Below are 18376 nucleotides of genomic sequence, written 5' to 3'. Positions count from 1 at the left end.
CCTTTTGCTTTTTTTAATCTTACAAATGAATTATGGTAACGGAGAAATGTGTGAGTGATAGGTAGCTATCACTAATGAAAGTAATTGGGAAGGCATTTCAATAGAACCCTTCTCTTATGCTTTATTCAAATTACATAATTTAAAAATTAAAAGTATTTTACACATATAAAATTAATTTAAATAGTCTGTTTATGCTCTAATTTAAATAGTCTGTTTATGCTGAAACAGAATTAAAATGTAAATTAATTTTAATTTGAATTATTTTAAAAATAAAAATCTTATACCAATCAGTTTTTTTATAATGTTACAGTTTTAAGGGTACTTGGTCATTTTGACAAAAAGGTACTTAACAATATTTGTATTGTGAGCCAAATACATCGGCAATATTTTTCAGCTTCAACATCTATATTCAAACATGTAACCAATTATTTCATAAAATAAGTTTAAGAAATTAAAAATTACTTTAAGCACTTGCTACTTTTTTTAGCTAATCCCAATGGACTCTGAACGTAAAAATATTCAAGTTTTTCTCTTTTTATTTTTTCCGTTGATAGATTTCAGGTTTGATTCCTGAAGACTGGAAATTACTAATGTAAAATAGGGAGATCACTCTTTTGTCAAAGTATAAACTTTTTTTGAAGAAGTTATACAACTCTTTTAATTGCGTTATAAATGTACTATATACATCATCATAATCAGTATCAAATAACTGTTGGAGCTCATTAATTTTGTGATGCAGCAATAATGTAGTAATAACACTGAAAAGTGTTTGCAACAAGAACTAGTCGTTATTGTAAAATTTAATCTTGCCATGTGATTTAGAAACAGACTTATTGATTTTGTTACATACTTCGAAACAAAATGATATGGAGTAATTTATACAACCATATATTACTCGATGTCTCTATAATTTTGTTTCGTAACATTTTTAAATGAATAATTGATTTGTGGTGCACATTTCTAGCAAGTCGACCAAAGCATAATGGCATTACTTCATCTCAATGTTTTCTACTCTCCTCTTTTAGAAAACAAAAATATTACTTTATTGTTTTTTAGCAAATTTGCTTAATTAGGCTATCAATAACAATATATTACTTAAGCTCAATGTGTTTTTGTTTTATTAAATTGTCACAACTCCATTATTGCAATCCTGTAAAATTAGCTTTTCATATCTTAATTTGTTTCCAAAATTGAAGTATAAGGTTTTATTGGGACTTTCTAATGTTTTTCCTAACATTTTTATGTTTCTTTCTCATGAAAACTTGAGGAAAAAAAGTGTTATTATAAATATTTTCAATTGTTTCTTCAATTAAATTGAACCTTATAAAGTTTCATAAAATTATAATAATGATTATTCCATAATTAAATATTAAAGAATTATATTTCAAAAAGTTCAACAGGCAGGTACGTTACATGACGTTTCTTGGAAATGCATACTTCAGAAGTATAGTTTTTTTTTTATGGCATCAAACTATTGATGGGGTGACATAATAATAAATAATTTTTTGATTGAATAGAGAATCCTGAAGACTTATAGCAAATCTGTTACAGTTCAGGTTCATGATTATTGAATTAAAAAAATTCATGTTGACATTTAGGGGAAGTTGATACTGGGGGATTTTTTTATTTTTTTTTGTGAGGGTGTACTTTTATAATTACTTAATTTCCAAATGTATACCTAAACCATGTTTTGAATTCCTTTATCTATAAAAATGCTATCACTTTTTCTATGAGTTAATTTCCTCAGTTGCATTTGACGGGCTTGGGGTCCTAAAACCTAAAGGGGCTATTAATTCCAGCAAAGAACGAACTATATGAAAATGAAAGCAAGATTCATCAACCCATCCACATTGAGAAGAAGAGAGGAAAAAAAGAGTACTTTTTTCTTAAATAAAAGGTACTATAATATATAGAGTTAAAAATGGGATTATCTGATCATAAGAATTCCGAATCAAAATCAGTACAGAAAAAAAATAAAAGCTCATTTCTCAATATATAGTCTACGAATTAGAGAACTACTAACTAAATGAACTAAATTTGGTCCTAGTTCTCTAGTAAAGGAAAACAAAGTATTAGACATAAGTTTCAGTATTATATAAAAGGTAAAAACCTCAGTAAAATTTAAAAGGCTCCCAACAAATACACTACAATTCTATAATAGGAATGTGTATAATCATATTTAAATAGTTGCATTATATAGAGTTTAATTGGAGTCTAAATATTCTCATCCTTGAGAAATACTAGGTGAACATATTAGTTTTTCCCAAAAATTTATCATCCAATAATTGGATTTTTATTTTTATTTATTTTTAGTAATAATTGGATTTTTAGTGATGTTACTTGTATTGGCCAAATTGAACAGCAAGTTGCCCGATAGAGATAGCAAAAACCCTAAAATATTCCACTAATAATTAGCTCATAATACAATTCTTTGGCCACATACTTCCCCCTTTAAAAGAATTGATCTATTTTGACTTGACATGGAGTTTGAGAAAATAAAAAGATCTTTTGATCTTGTAGTTTAAATTAAAGTTATGTCAAAATATCAAAATTTTGTTTAATCTTTTGATCTTAAACATGTCACATGAAAAGTTAAAATTAAGTGTTACCAAAAACAAAAAAAAATCATTCTTTTAAACGTACTAAAAAGAAATGTGTTTTTTTTTTTTTGATAGAGAGAGATTGTTATTATTGGGCACATTATTTGCACATAAACCAGACAAGATGACATTTAAATTTGGAATAAAAGTAATAATTATGTCATAACTCCCCATATCAAGTACATTTTTAACTATCAGTATATATGAGTATTACTTATCATCTTTTCACAACTCTCCTTTGAGCTTTACAATCTATTTATCTAAATTAATAACTAAAAATAGTGAAGAACTCAATGAACGACTCGGGCAAAAAGAAAGTACTGTGAATTGGGGAATTATTGTTGAAGGTGGACAAATAATAGTTGGCAATGAAGCAATAAGAAAATCAATAATATAGATCTTGTAATAAAACTAAAGAGAGACCAACAGCAGTGGTAGTCCAATGGTAAGGGATTGGTCTATCTCTACCCAGAGATCGAAGGTTCGACTCTGGGTATGGACCTCTGGGTATGGACAAACACTCTGTTGGGAGCTCTTTTTCCCAAATAAGGTCCGACGCAGGGCGAATTCAAATATAATCGGATTCCTAAAAAGCGGGTATCGAACACCGGGTGATTTAAAAAAAAAAAAAAACTAAAGAGAGACAGCTAAAATGAGTTAGCAAAAAGATCCTCCGTATTGGTAGGGTCACCCCACAATATGCACCAAGAAACTCCTTGGAAATTGTAAAAAAAAAAACTTTTATTTTGTTTTATGTTATATTATTGATATTACTAGTTTAGTCGTATGTGTCTCGCACATGAAACATTTGATTATTTAAAATTAAATGATTTTATCTATTGTGAAGATTTTTAGAGTGTAAAAAGTTTATTTTACTTTCAAAGATCCTTCACATTTTAATATTATAATACTAACATAAACATATATTTTAGTTTAAACACATATATATTTATCACTAAAAGTTTCAATTGGTTGATCGATCATCACTTTTACATTTGTAATGCAGTATTTCTTTTCTTTATTGCTAGAGGTTAAGAGAGACGCATCGATTTGAACCATATTTGTGGTACGATTATTTTTTTTTATATTTAAAATCTTTTCTTATTTTTAAAGTCAGTTTTTTACAAAATCATTAATTACATTTTTATTGCATACTTAAAACTTTTTAAAATTTGGTACTCCTTAAATTTTTCTTATTCTAACATTTTTATATTTATTTCTAAATTTTACAAATATTCTTAAAATCAAATTTAGTTTATTTAGAATTCTTAAACTAATGAAAAAAAATATTAGTTGTCATTAATTCTGATGATTTCTAATAAGAAGGAATTTTGTCATAAATATATTTAATTGATTTTCAACACTTAAATATTTGGAAAAATCACTAATTTGGATGACTTCTAATAAGGAAAGATTTGATCATAAATATATTTTATTAATTTTTAACTATTAAATATTAGGAAAAAATTGTGAAAAGAAGATTTTTTCTAAAGCAGAAACTTTTAATGAATGACAAAAAGTTCAAACAATATTTCTAAGGTCTTATTTTATTTGTTTCTTTTTTCTACTTTTGCCCTTTTTCCTATTTTTTTTTCCTCACCCAACTTGAAGAAAAACATAGTGTTGCTTTGTTGTGTCAATACAAATTGAGGCTGTGGTGGAGACGACATCGGCATTTTAGAGTTCTTGACGTAGGAAATAATGGAGTATTATCTTTTAATTTTTGGGGGGCATGTCATCATCCATAGATGATCTTCAGCCATGTCACTGGCTAACTACTAAGGTACCTTCTATTCTAGATTTACATATTTCTCTGATTCTGTCCCTAATTGGTATGTGCAGGGGCGGACCTAGTATGGTTCAAGTGAGTTCATATGAACCCACTTCGTCGAAAAATTATACCGTATATATCTGTATATATAATCAGTCCAACAGTATATATTTAAATTTGAACCCACTTCAAACTAAATAAGTTGCCAGCCCAGTGGAAGCGGGTTCAAATTTGGATGCCCGCGTCGCGAGTTCAAACCTGGATTGTAGCAGTCATTTTATAAAATTTTTAGGCAATCCTTTGAACAAGTTAAGCTGCTAGCCTAGTGGCAGCGGGTCCAAATTCGAAAGCTCAGGTCGCAAGTGAACCTGGATTGCAGCACTTTAACTTTTAAGCAGTCCTTTTTATATATTGAACCCACTTGGTGATAAGTTAGTCCGCCTCTGGGTATGTGCATGCATGCTTTTATCTTTGGTAACGGGGAAGTTCAAAGATGGAATGCAGAATTTTTAACAAATTGTTATTGTTTGTTGTAACTTCATCAGTTATATCAGCTATAAGTTGCTTGTGTATTATCAAATGCTTTTTATTTTTTAATTTGTAAAACTTTAATTAAGATACAAAAAATATGTTGAGAAGAAAATTGTTTTTAATTTAGCGATCAACACGTTTGACGAAATTCCTCAGTGAAAACAAGACTTGTTTGTCGCCGAGAGAAATTAGTCCCAAAAGTTGGTCATTTTGAAAGATGTTACAGCCTAATAAAATTGAAGTATGGGGTTTTCGTTCGCTTACTGTAATTATGTGCTTTTTGTCTAAATGTTTTGTCCCACTGTGGAGAAAGGGCTACCAGTTAAGTGTTTTTAGAATTATCTAACTTTTTTTGCTCTTTTTCATTGTATTTCATTGACTTGCATGTGTAATTCCACAACAGCATTACTACTATGTGTCTAACTTTTTGTTCGACAAGAAGAACAAGATTTAACTTAAAGCTTTTCAAAATCAGTAAGATAATTTTCCGGTATAATATTAGTAGTTTTCCAACAACAACAACAAAAAAAGGATAAATTTTTGAATGTTTGAGACTCCTGCTTCAAGTTGATTTTTCCTGTGAGATTTTTCAACTTCTAGGTGCTTTTTAGAGGAAGAATTGGTGAAAGTTTTTTGATGTTGTAGTGAAATTAGTAACGGCATTTAAGCTTAAAACTCAACATAAGTTTTCACTGTCATCTTTTTATTATTTGTATCACATTTCGAGGTAGTTATCAGAGCTCTTTTAACTGAGAGCTACTGCTTTCGGAACAGTCTTTTGATTTGTAGATGGTGCAGGCATTGGTACTCTCTCGAATTCAACAGGTTTAGGGACATCGGGAGGGCTAGCACAAAGTATTAGTGCCGAATTAACCCCTTCAAAGAATGGGTGTTGTTTTATCTCAGTTCCCCCTCTTTTGTATCACAATCTATTCTGTGATTCTTTTATGAGTAAATTCCTAATCAGATCCCTTACTGCAAAACTAACAACTGGTGATTCTGGAAATCTAAGAGGTTGTTCGACTACATTGAATGATGTAGCTCGATTACCAGATCCTTTAAATGGGGTGTTACCAAACAAGAGCTCATAAAGAAAGATCCCAAAAGTCCACCAATCTACTGCACTTCCATGACCTTCACCTTTGATAATCTCTGGTGCCAAGTATTCATGAGTTCCCACAAATGACATAGAGCGAGCACTTGTTGGTTCTGCCATGAGTTCTGGTAATGGAGTAACTTTGTTACCTATGTCATTTTTGGGTTTCCGATCCTTCTTGGACTTACTGGGAAATAGGCGGAGAGATAGCATATCGTAGAAACGACACATGATGGTTGAATGCAGGAAGGTTCAATGCATGCGGGATGGACACAGTAACCAGAGTTCTTCCTGAGAGGCTCAGACTCTAGGGGAGATGTCTCGACCAGCGTTGGGCTAAAAGAACAACAAAGTGACAGGTCAAAGTCCAAAAGCCTTATATGTCCATCTTCTAACTCTAATCATATTACGAGAAGATTTTCCAAACAGAAGCAATGTTTTTTCTATGGAATTACACATTAATTTATGTTATAACATATTATACCTTTGTCAGCTATTTTTAGATTAAGTCAATGGATGGATGCGTGGCTATTTATATTATTTCTTCTTAACTTAATAATGAATTGTAAGACTTATTTTATGCGGGAACAGAAACTTCAGGAACAACAATAATATGGGCCATGACAGAAATAATGTGGAATCCAGAAACTAAATAAGTATGCTTGTGTGGTATGGTGGCTCACACTCAACTGAATAAGTATGCTTGTGTGGTATGTTGGCTCACACTCAGGTATTAAATCTGAATGTCATCCCTCAGAGATCGTTTACGTTGGAGATACTGATAACAAGAGGTGCTATAAGAATTTAGTATGTTCTGGATAGATTCACTTCTTAAAGTTTCATAAGCTCAGTTAGGAGACTTGCATGTTATTTTCTTTTGCTAAGCAATAAATTTGTGTTACTTTTTAATTCACAAATACTGATAATCTATACAGTAAGTTGATCTTATAGGACTGGAGAATGTCAACGAGACAACGAGGTATCACCAACAAGACAGTTAGGTTGCGGCCGTGATGGATATTTTGGTTGAAGGATATTACTGAGTACTAGAGGCCAGGTTAAAGTGGAGAGAACCTAATAGCAAAATATGTATTTGTAGTTCATATATTTATAATGCTTGAAGTATAAGTGGTCTTATATACTTATAGCTAGTGCACATATTATACATATTTCTTCGTGTTTTGCTTATTATTGACTCTTTACACTTAGGTACAAATTAATATTTGGTTTCATCTATATTTACCTCGTGAAAGGTTGGGTAACTTTGCTCCCGCTATTATCCAGGAACTCGAGAGAAGTCTTTTTGTGGATCAGTTGGAAATGATTTTTTTGGAGTTTTATGCCCGTTACAATTAGCTTTATTTTGGTTGTTTTACTTCCTTTAGGTTCATCAGATCTTTCTCAATAGCTGGAGTGATATCTTATTGTACGCTGCTTCATCTTTTGAGTCATGTGCCAATTTAAACCTTTTATACATAGCTTCTCGGCATCATCAACCCCTCTCATCATTGCTCCTGACTCTCATGAAGTTACGTCCATTGCAGAAATGACCTCACAAACTTCAGTAAGTTTTAGAGTTATTTGCACCTGCTCAGTTTACTCATGAAGTGCACTAAATATAGGTATAATTTTGTTCTGCTTGACAGGTTGGAGTTTTCAACGTTGAGACGGCAATGTCAGTATCAGATGCTGCAAACGAAAAAAATGCTCAACAGATAGAAAGCCATTTGATTGTCCAAACTGTAAGCAGCTTCTATGGACAGTTATTGCGTTGAAGGTGTAGTATGCGTAAAGTGACATTTTGAGGTGGCCCTTTGGTTTGATTTTTTGCGTAAAGTATATTTTGTTTTGAACTTAAGTCACCTCCTACGGCGATAAATTTAGTAGATCAATTTAGGAGGTCCTAATGACTATAAATCTACGCTGCGACGTGTTGAGTGTTTTGCCTGCTTAATGTGCATCTTTAGTGTCATTAATAAGGTTCAAATGCATTCTTTTCCTCAACAATGAAGCACTAAACAATTGATATTCCATTTATTGCAATTCTTTTTCAATTATCAGTCTTGAACTATACATATATTTGTACTTCTTTCCCTTTGCACCTTCTTCGTTATAACCCACACTTTATTTGCGCTTTGTGCTTAAAGCCTCAAAGGACCTTAGAGATTTTTTCTTTCGATAACACTGGACGATGGAAGTACTTGGGGTGAATTACTGTTCCTAGGCTTGATGCAGACAACACATTTTCATTTGGCTGAAATTTTAATGTCACATTAATTATCATCTTCTTTTTATAAATCCTTTTTTAGTGGAGGGAGCTTTACTTATGACTTAGCTAAAGAGAAAATCTAACTGAAGAGCATTCTGTATGGGTTGTTTTCATTCTAAATATGAAACAGTTTTCACATAGACATCATTTAGTGTTGAGCATTTTAATCTATGTTTGAACCCTTTTTCTCTTCCAAGTTTTTTGCTTGATAGAAATCTGGAGCTGGAAGCAGGTTTTGGCATGAAACTTGTACTACTAATGTTTTAGGGAAATAGAAGACGTCCCTCAAAGTCGTATTAACACAAAATAAGTCGATTCCTACATTTTTCAATTCCCACAAGCTTTTAGCTACTCAGAGGAAGAGGTAGATAGACTGTTCATGATTGACTTGGGGGAATCATATAGTCCACTCCATTTACACCACAGGGATATGGAAAGAAGCCTAGACCAAAGGACGCTGACTTATGAAAAGAGGTTTGTTCAATTTCTATTATCGCTATGTAGATGTGTACTATTGTTTTAATAGAATTAGATGACATATATCTGAATTTTTGTTTTTGTTTTTCTAAAAGAATATCATCTTTAGCAAATATAATTTTTTGGGTGTTTCTGATGTAGCAATGTAAACTGGTAAGTTTCTGTCGAATTACATTTTACAATATAGTATTTGCATAGCTTATTGTAACTTATTTAAGATTGATCTCCTGTGAATTTGAATTCTGTAATGTTTTGGATTGCTTTTTCCCTGAGTTGAGAGTCTATCAGAAATACCCTTTCTACGTTTCAAGATAGAGGTAAGGTCTGCTTACACTCTGTTCTCTCAGACACCACTTTGTCGGACTATACTGTCTATTTTGCTATGTCTTTTTGTGTTCTCCTTTTTAATAATTGTAATTTTTGTAAAAGCTCTAAAAAGACTCATGGAATACAAAACAAGGGCAATCAATCTTTTCTCTTTTTGATATGTCTCAGAAGTAGTAAATCAAGTAAGATGCAGTAACTTTTCCTCTCTTGATAGGATACAAACCAATTATAAAGCAAAGAATACTTTTTGCTTCACCCGTAGCCAAATTTGATTGACATTAAATGCTTAGAACACCTCAAGTATAGCAAGAGAATATTGTGGGTAGCTTATAACTTCCATGTACGATGCAACAGTAATTCATTCAACGAACAAGTTGGATGGACAATATGTCATGTTTATTCATATTCTGTTTCTATTTTGTTGCTTAAATTCTCCATAACTTTGAGTTGTAACAATTAGTTTGAAGGATATTCGGAGTTCCATAGTTGTACTATTTCAAATTCATTAACAATTCTATTTACACAATGAGACATACTGTGTAAGTAATATACTTAGAAAGCATGGCAGTGGATGTTCTTTACAACTATGCAATCACCCATAAAAGGAAAGTTCTTTTTTTTGGGTCATCTTTGTTGTAAGGTCTCAAACCAAAGGATAGGTGACTTGACATATGACTTTTAAGTAAAATAGAAGCATGATTTTGAATATTTTGGTCTCAAACCAAAGGATGGCTAAGAATGTACAAAAATAGTTTTTAGTTTTGTGGTGTAGAAAATATTATGTGGAAAGTTTAGTTTTTAGTTTCATGGTCTAGAACATATTACGTGAAAAGTTAGAATTAAAGTGACTAAAAAGGAAAGTGATTCAAAGAAAATTAGATCGGAAGGAGTAGAGTATATAGATAATGGACACGATGAATTATCTATGAATTGATAAGACTTTAGCCACTGTACAGGTTTTCCTTAACGATATTGCATTTATTTGTTAATTAAATATATACATACACCACCAAGTCTACTACTTGGACTTTTTGAATTCATAGTTTCATCATGCTTTAAATACTTTTGTCCTACGAGACTGAAAGGATTCACTAGTTTATAAAGGGACTAATCTATCCTATCTGTTTAGTAGCTTATGAGAAGGCAGCGTCTGGGACTTCTTTCAAAAGGTGGTCGATTTAGTTAAGGAGTTTGAGATACAAAACTAAGGATGAGCAGTTGTGTGCTACAATTTTGAAATATAAGTTTTGGCTCAGTTCTATAGCATTTTTGAAACATGTGGTGTTCAGTGATGGTATTATGATAATCCGGTAGAGATTGAAGTAGCTAGGAATTCGTCTAGCCTACTTGACCTACCAATAAGTCAAGTTTTATGAGGTTGAATGATCAGTACAGACAGTTCATGGAGGAATTCTTTTCTATTGGTCTTCCTTGACCAAATTGACTAAGAACAATATGGTATTCTAGTAGCTTGATGAGTGTGAGATAAGATTTGAAAAGCTCAATATTTTATTGTCTAAGACTCTTATTCTAGCCTTGTATGTGTAAGGTAAATGCTTCATAGTGGATTTTGATGCTTTATGGAGTGGCCTTTGATATGTTGTGATGTAGAAGGTTAAGGTTATTACTTATGCTTTGACACAATTAAAAGTTCACATGAAGAACTTTCTCATTCATGACTTAGACTTGACAACAATAGTATTTTCTTAGAAGATTTTAAGGAATTATCTGTATAGGTTCATTATGAGTTTCTCAGTAATGATTGCAACGAAGAGTTTTGAGACAACGAAGTTGGTTGAATTTGCTTAAGAACTTTGACATGACTACTCTTTATCACTCGGACAAGGCTAATGCAGTGGTGGATGTCTTGAGTAAAAAATAGTGAATATGGTAGTCTTAATCTATTACTAGTGGAGGAGTGGCCTTTGACTATGTATGTTCAGACCTTGGCTAATAGCTTCATGAGACTTAATATTTTTGAAACCTAGTAGAGTTCTTGCATACATTAAGGCACAATCACTTTTAGTGGAGCAAATTAAAGCTAGAAAGTTTGAAGATAGGAAACTATGTTTGATTCGGAATAATGTGTTGAGTGACGAAGCTAATGAAACAATTCTAGACTAGGAAAGATTTTTGAGGATCAAGTATCAAATTTATATTCATTAAATTGATGATTTAAATAGAGTGATCAAGGAGGAAGCCCACAATTTAATGTATTCTATTTATTTTGGAGCTACAAATATGTATTGACTTGAAATAATATTATTAGCGGTGTGGAATAAAGAGAGACAACATGGAGTTTGTGTCCAAGTATTTACATTGCGAATAGGTAGGGTATGATCACTAGAGACCGGGTGGCATGACTCTGAAGATGCATATAGCTGAGTGAAAATGGGAGCATATTGCCATGGATTTTTATGGTTAACTTGTCTCAGGCTTTGAGGAAGTTTGATGGTATTTGGGATATATGGACAGGTTGACCAAATCCGCTCAGTTTGCATTGGTTTAAATAACATTCAGAGAGGTAGACTAAGATTTACATCTATGTGGTTGATCATTTATATGAAGTTCCTATTTCTATTATTTTAAACCGTGGTACCCAGTTTACGTCATACTTTTTATCACGACCCAAGACAACACCCTAGTCGTAACACGGTGCTTGAAACCACAAGTGATCCCAATCTAAACCATGAACTGGCATACTGTTGAGCAACTGATTTAATATGTAAAACAAAACTTAATTTGCTGAGTGGAAGCATAATCATGAAAAGTCTGAATAAATGTAATACTGATACAGTTTACATCATGATACAACTGAAGAAAGAACTCAAATTGCATGACTGACTCTGACTGGCATCTATGAAGCCTCTACTATACTGAATATAGATAGCTGGGACATGCCTCCAACTACCACTAATCAATACACATAGAAAACCAAAAAAATATAGTACATGATTTATAACTATCTGGAGTTCTCGAAATAGGAGAACTTATCACCTGCTGGCTGAAAGCTACAAACTGTTTGACACTGGTGTAAGAGCTACATATGGTACCTACATTATGAAGGATGTATCCACAAACGCATATATATGGTTAGTACGCTGGAATGTACTGAGTATATGGAGATATACTGTAAAATTGAGGATATAAGTTATTTGCTGAAATATACATTTGAAACACGACTATACTTAAAAACTGTAAATCATAGAGAATTTTATAAATCATGAGCTGAAAATAATTTTGTAAGCTAAGACGCGGTAGAAACATATATGCTGTAAGCCATTCTCTTATGGGGCTGATTATGCTGAATATGCTGTAGAAGCTATACTGAGGATGACATATGAATACTGCGTCTGAAACTATGTGGTAGGATCTGACATAACTCATGGATCTGAATATACAAATATACTGAGCATGAACAAATAAACATTCAAAACCAACATAACATTTGCTAAGTAGATTTGATTAACTGAGTGACTGATGTTTATGTGACCGAACAACTGAAATTTAAGTAAAGGGATAACTAACATCGGTATGCTGAGTAGTGGATATATGAATATTGATCATGTAAAATTGAACTGTACTTAGTCTGGATAACTGGACTAAAATTATGGGGTACTATGCATATGAGATAAGGACTAACAGAACAACATGAGATAACTGAGCATGAATTCATGAAAACTACAATATCTGAGAATGAAAGACCAAGCGTAAGTATATTTCTGAAATAATCTATAAACTGAAAGACTGAAATCTGTATGACTGAATAACTGTAAATCTGTATGCTTTGGTCAAGCAAACCTGAACTAAATATATACTGAATAATGTACTGAGATTGTGGGAGCTATCATGTAACCGACATACACCATGTGAGCTATTATGGAGTCCAACATCTGACCTATGTTGAGGAGGGCTGTCCTATCCTTGCCATCAGAGTAGAACCTGAACTGGCACAATCACTAAACTAATGTCCCAAAGGACTAGGAAGTCAGTCCTAACTGGCGGATGATCCCTAAGAAAGTGTCAGTCCTAAACTAGCGGGTGATATCTCATAATTCTACGCTGGCTACGTAGTTCTGGAACGTAGGTACTGCTGCTAAGCACCCAGTCCTAACTGGCGGATGAGCCCCCATCCCTAGGTTCGCTCGATCCTAAATCCTACTCCCAACTAAAAGACATTGAAATACTAACTGGTGCATGCACTGATATCTGATAACTGATAACTGATAAGCTCAGGTCATGGTATTCTAAAAATAATAGTGCATACAAATTCTGAGGCAATTATAAACATATAAACTGATAATGCTCAACATGATCATGGTGTTCTAAATATGATATTAAAATCATGATTTGACTGACTTGTTACTTGAAAAATGAAAATCATGTAAACCACATAGGTATCGGGTGTTCATAAACCACCAGCACTGAATAATCATAAAACATGACGTTTAGCATTAAGACTGTAGTATTAAATTGTAATACCCCGTACTTTTATCTAGCTTGAAATCATCCTAAGTATGTTAGAAACTCACTTTGAAAGATGAATCCACTTTTATATACGTGAATTTTTTAAGATTTTCACTTTTTTTCATGTGGAAAATTGAATTAGCTTTCCAACGATATCAATTTCGTCCAAATCTGGTATCGGGGTAGAAATTATGGACGTTTTACAAAAAGCAGTCAAAACTGCCAAGTTCGATGGTGATAGCCGACGGACCGTCGAGCTAGTGATGAACCATCGCCCAAGCCGTCGCAGCGGAGGCAGTGAGACCATCTTCTGCCTAAGGGCGACGGCTCAGGTCGATGGACCTTCGAGCTAGCGACGGACCAACGCCCAAGTCGTCGCAGCAGAGGCAGTGAACCCCTATTCTACCCAGGTGCGACGGTCAGGACCGACAGACTATCGACCCAGCGACGGACCGTTGCACCCACCGTCGTATAGTTTGTTTAGTTATTTTTAAAAGAGTATTTGGGTCTTTTTCCACCCTTTTTAACACCTAATAATATCAGATCAAGGTTCATAAGTTCATTGTCCATCTACAATATCAAATTAGGGTTTTCTCTCAAAGATAATCCCCAAGAACAAGAAACCCTAGGTGTTTAATTCCAAGTCAAGAATTCAAGTTTTCCTTCATCAATCTTCAAGAAATCATCAACCCAGGTATGTCATATGTTGATTCATGGGCCCCTTTAACCCATAAAGCTCAAGAATCTCTTTTCAAAATCCAAGATTTGTGTATTTATGAATGTTCATGATTTATATTGCATTGAAATTCATGTTCATGATGTTGTGGGGTTTTAATTCATGTTTGAAATTACATATATTCCAATGATTGACCCTAGGATGTGATGATTTGCATAATAATCATGATAAACCCTTAAATTTATACGTTGATTGGTGTATCCATGATTATTAGATGTGTTGATGATTGTATAACCAAAGCATGCTCCCCATGTGTTCGATTAAATGCCTATGGGAAGGAAAAGTGTCATACTAGTATGATAATATGAAATCCCCATTTATGTACAAGTTTATGCATGTCAAGTGTTTGATGAAATGTCTTAGTTAATGAGTTATGGATATATGTGTGGACATTGTGGTGCTTTAGAACTTGTACTTTATGAATTCTCCAATTTATTGTATTATGGATTGTGATGTTGGTCATGTATTCAAGAAAGTCATGCTTTGTCAGTTTCATGCTATTGAGTCCTGGGGGTACTTGTACCTGACAATTAGCTGTGTGCCTAGAGCCAGTGTCATGTTTTCAAGATACTCTCAGTCGAGCCATGTTCATAGAAATTCAATCAGTCATGTGACTCAGGAAAATTCAGTAAACTTAGTAATCTCAGAAACCTCAGAAATTTAGCAACCTCAGTAGTATTCCATCAGTCAATGGAACTCAGTTAACTCAGTCCAGTCAGTTCAGTTAATCATGTTCTGTGTCTATCCAGATGGGAGTAGAAATTAGCACCAAGCGAACCCAAGAATGGAAACCCACCTGCTATATGAGGGTGTGATTCTTAGAAGTAATCCTTGCATTCCAGAACTACGTAGCCGGTGTAGGTTGAGACATCATAGCCTGTTTTATGAGGGCAGCTGAGATGGATTAACCTGTTATATGAGGGTTCCCACCGTTCTCACTAGAGTTACCTATTATATGAGGGTTACTCACAGATTGTCCTTACCAGTCACGCGGTATTGACACCCTCCTAATTGGGGTTACAGATTGGACCCCAACTCAGCCATAATGGCGTATTAGGGGCATGTTGGTTAGATTATTACTTCTCACAGTTTCAGTATAGAATTAGGACTGTCAGATACAATCATTCAGTCTCAGTAATAAAACTCAGATAGTTCTACAGAATTCAGGACTGTCAGATACAGTCAACTCAGAACAGTACGAAACTCAGCTAGTTCCATCAGAACCTAAACTGTCAGAGACAGTCACGCAGTATTAGTTATTCAGTTTCACAGATATCGGTATCTCATGTTATCAGTACTCAGACTCAGTAATCATGTTATCACGAACTCAGTTATAGTTATTATGTAGTCATGCATGTATTCTTACGTTCATGTTATGCAGTCAGTTAGTATAATTCATGCATGTGAACCCTTTTGCATTCTGCCTACATCACATGCATACCAGTACATTCAAATGTACTAACGCATTTGCGCTATGGTGTTTTATACCATTGATTCAGAAGCCCGAGCTCTAGATCATCAGTAGCATTCCAGTCTCCGCAGTCATAGTTAGCGGTGAGTCCTCATCCTTCATCCTTCGAGGACATGACCATTACTTTATTATCTCATTAATTAATTTATTAGTTAGAGTTAGATGGGGACATGTCCCATCAAATCCTTATTCAGAAAGTACAGTTAGACGTTTTTCAGACTAGCATGTTCAGACAGTTTATTTCAGGTTTCGTTTGAAATTGTGATACTATATCATTCAGAGATTATTTTATCAGTTTTGAACCTTATGGCCTTACAGCCTTTATTTCCGCATTTATATAGTATATTATGCAGTGTTCAGGTACAGATATCAGTCATGGGTTAGCTTGTGGTCCTTCGGGGTCATGAGCACCGTGTAGCATTTCGGGTGCCAGATTTTGGGCGTTACAAACTTGGTATCAGAGCTTAAGGTTCAATAGAGTCCTAGGAAGTCTGAAAGTCACATCTAGTAGAGTCTTGTACATGGGTGTGTTGCGCGCCACATTTATGTGCAGGAGGTTATAAGATGTTTTAGGAACAATTTCCCTTCTTTCAGTATTCATGTCGTGCCAGTGAGCATAATCTCGAGTCAATCTCTCAGTCTAATCCGTTTCTCCCTTTCTTCTACAGAACATGCCTCCTAAAAGAAGAAACGGGAATCAGCCAGCTCCTTAGTCTGAAGATCCTTTGGGCGAACATGTCTCTCATGCAGAGTTCAGAGCTGCATTCATTACTCTTGCTCAGTTAGTTGCTGCTCAGAATGAATGACCAACTATCGTTCCGGCCAACCCAGTGGCCAATTCAGCTGCAGCTAGGATCTGGACATCACCCGAATGAATCCTTCATCCTTTCTCGAGTCTAAGTCAGATGAGGACCCTCGAGAATTCATCAATCAGGTTCAAAAGGTTACGGATATCATAGGGGTTACTTCTAGTGAGAGTACGGAGCTAGTTGCATATTAGTTGCAGGATGTTACTCACACTTGGTTCAAATAGTGGAAATCAGAGAGGGTTGTAGACGTAGGGCCTATTGAGTAGGAGGAGTTTGCTACTGCATTCTTAGATAGATTCTTTTCCCTAAAGCTGTGTCACGACCCGAACCGGGGCCCTGGCCGTGACGAGCATCCCGAACCATGAAGGCTCGGACGCCCTTCTCTCTCTGGTAATCATGCACAACATTCATAAATTATAATAGAAGATGCGGAATTACATATCATTACGGAAACATGGTCATATTCTGAGTTCACTTAAACTGTGAAAAATGGAATCCAATATCAACTACACAACATCTGAACTAGTCTATGAAATCTTTACTATATCTGAAAATGACAACTGTTTAAAACTGGGACAAGGCTCCCAGTAGACCTAAACCAAAATAAATAACATACCCGGAAAGACATAGGCCTTCTTGAATAAAGAAGGCTCGCCAACTGCACACATCACTATTGTCTGAAAACTCTACGGCCTAGCAGGACCTCTAAACTAAGATTTAGACCCTGGGAGGAAGGGGGGTCAATACAAATGTACTGATACGCAGAGAAAATTCAAAATAATGTATTTATATACAACATAAGTGAGAGCAATTCATAAAATATTTTACATATAATATATAAAAACACATGGGTACGTTTTAAAGACTTTGAAACATTTCTTTGAAACCATGACTCACTCTTTGTCTTACTTTTTAGCTAGATGGTACACCCTACAATCTGTAATTCTACGGGCTATATGGAATCCGCCCTTAACTCGACGGCCAAGCCCCCAATCCAAGTTTGTTGCAAGGATTGGAGTATCTATAAGGGGGACACACAAGATCACACAGCAGGGTGCCAAAATCCCTAATCAAGTCAACATGTCATGGTAGTGCACAAGATCACAAAGTAGGGCTCCTAACCATAGTCCTAATTTGGGACGACATGAATCAAGGTACACAAGATCACAAAGCATGATACCATAATCCTGTGTCGGCAAATCACGGTTTCTAGCATAGAGTCTTTCAACTCCTACTTTCTTCGGGTAACCATCTAACTCTGTTTGAGTCCATTTTTAACTCTTTGAAAACATGCATTCTTTGAGAACAACATCTAAAATCATACTCTATTATGGCATATATACTTGTGGTATCGTCATACCACTGACTTGCAAGTCACATCTCCAAGCTATCTATAGCATATTATCATTACTTCTTTCAATACATAAAGTTTGGACCACCATATTATTAAACAATAGTCGAGCAAAATCATACTTCAAAACATATATCAAAATATGTAAAGACCCTCTCTCTTATCATTTCAACAAACATGTGGTGGTCATGTCAAATCCTCAAATCATATGCAATTCTTCCTCTTTAAACAAGAAGATAATTATTTTAAGGAACTCCCTCCCATCATCATTAAAAATCATGATAAATGTTTTATTATTGAAAAGATCACTTTCATAACATTACATATGTATCTCAAATTCTTCTCAACAAATTCACAAACTCTAAATCATCAAAGAGAGGGATTTCAATAATAATGCTCTTAATCAAATCTTCAATATCATACGTATACACATAGGTGTAAATCAATTTAAGGAGGGGGGGGGGGGGGGGG

General features: G+C 34.2%; 1 long non-coding RNA gene across 6 annotated transcripts in view; it reads left to right on the top strand.

Annotated features, from left to right (window-relative positions):
* Positions 1 to 4168: 4168 nt before the first annotated feature.
* The window catches only part of LOC107877976, a 26365-nt gene continuing 12157 nt past the window's right edge, over positions 4169 to 18376 (top strand). The window contains exons 1-3 of one of the 6 annotated variants that reach the window (XR_001676661.2): positions 4178 to 6357; positions 6590 to 7562; positions 7645 to 8875. This is a non-coding gene — a long non-coding RNA (uncharacterized LOC107877976). Of the gene's footprint in view, positions 7563 to 7644; positions 8876 to 10203; positions 12761 to 16413; positions 16470 to 18376 lie in introns of those variants that run through there. The other 5 variants (XR_007042773.1, XR_007042772.1, XR_007042770.1 and 2 more) reach the window with 5 other exon arrangements.

This window comes from Capsicum annuum, chromosome 7, assembly GCF_002878395.1.
Source record: "Capsicum annuum cultivar UCD-10X-F1 chromosome 7, UCD10Xv1.1, whole genome shotgun sequence".
Lineage (NCBI taxonomy): Eukaryota > Viridiplantae > Streptophyta > Magnoliopsida > Solanales > Solanaceae > Capsicum > Capsicum annuum.
This window is presented reverse-complemented; position numbering and strand designations above follow the sequence as displayed.